We start from the raw sequence: 1496 nt of genomic DNA, 5'->3' as shown, positions 1-1496 counted from the left end.
CTGTGCAACCTGTATGGGGCCATCACCATCGCCCAAGCCATGATCTTCTGCCATGTGAGTAGTTGTCCCGGGCCTGCTTGGATGCACTGCCCTATATCATTTAGCCTCTCGCTCAGAAGGGCCAGATTCTCTATAGCAAGGCACTAGCTTGTGGGAATAGAGAAAATGGTTTCTTTAGTGGTCATGTACTAGGGGTTATATAGCTTTAACACAACATTCCTAGAACAGTACCTATTTGTAAGGGATATGTTATGGGAGAATCCAAAGTTGCTGATGACTTCTAGGAGAAAGGAACAAATGTAACATGCTGATTACTTGTCACAGGAGGAAGGAAACACTTGAAAATAGTGTTAGGAGACAAAAGACATATCTGCTTCTGTTAGTGCAAAACATTCTGCTGTTTATTTGGTGGGGTTTTTGTTTGTTTGTTTATTTGTTTGTTAGTTTTGTTTTGTTTTTCAAGACAGGGTTTCTCTGTGGAGTCCTGGCTGTCCTAGAACTCTTTTCAGACCAGGCTGGCCTCGAACTCAGATCTACCTGCTTCTACCCCTAAGTGCTGGGATTAAAGTTGCAGTATATTTTTTGAACTGCTGAGGCATCTCTCCAGACTCTTATTGCTTTATGCTAGCTTAAAGTTGAGCCAACCAGTGATTGCTTACTACATTTAGTAGTCCAGTGTCAAGGCTCCTCTTACCCAGAACCATCCCTTCATGTCTCTGACATGGCATGTCTGACATGTTTCTTTGTGACAGGAACATCTCAGAGAATGAATCCAGGTAATGGGGTAATAGGATTGTAAACTCCGGATTTCCCCTACTCCTTTTGTGACCAATTCAGATTTGTTTTTTAGATAAATGTCTCACTGTGTAGCTAAGACTGGCTCTCAACTTCAATCTCTTCTACCTCAGATTCCCAAGTGCAAAAAGTGTAGGAGTTTTTGTTGTTGTTAAATTTACTTATTTTGTGTGTGTACATGGCACAGTATGTCAGGATATCTGAGGAGACAATTCTCTTCATCCACCATGTGAGTCTCTGGAATCAAACTCTAGTCATCAAGCTTGACAGTGAGTCTTTGCCCACTGAACCATTTCATCAGACTCCAGTGTATTTTTGTAGTGAAAACTTTGTAAAATTCTTACCCTTGTGACACTTTTGCTTACTACTATACTGTCAGGTTGGAAATTTTACTGCATTTTTGTTGTTGTTTTGTTTTTTGAGACAGGGTTTCTCTGTGTAGCTCTGGCTGTCCTAGAACTCACTCTGTAGACCAGGCTGACCTTGAACTCAGAAATCCGCCTGCCTCTGCCTCCCAAGTGCTGGGATTAAAGGCATGTGCCACCACTGCCCAGCAATTTTACTGTATTTAATGTTTAACTGGTTACAATCTAGATCCACATCAGTCTTTTTACATGTTTGTTTGCTTGTTTTTCCAGACCCGCAAAACAGCTAGCTGGCTGGCAGCAGAGCTCTCAAAAGAGGGCCACCAGGTGGCCCTG

Source organism: Mastomys coucha, unplaced genomic scaffold (assembly GCF_008632895.1).
Source record: "Mastomys coucha isolate ucsf_1 unplaced genomic scaffold, UCSF_Mcou_1 pScaffold22, whole genome shotgun sequence".
In the NCBI taxonomy this organism is placed as follows: domain Eukaryota; kingdom Metazoa; phylum Chordata; class Mammalia; order Rodentia; family Muridae; genus Mastomys; species Mastomys coucha.
The sequence above is the reverse complement of the archived record's forward strand: the minus strand, read 5'-3'. Positions refer to the sequence as shown.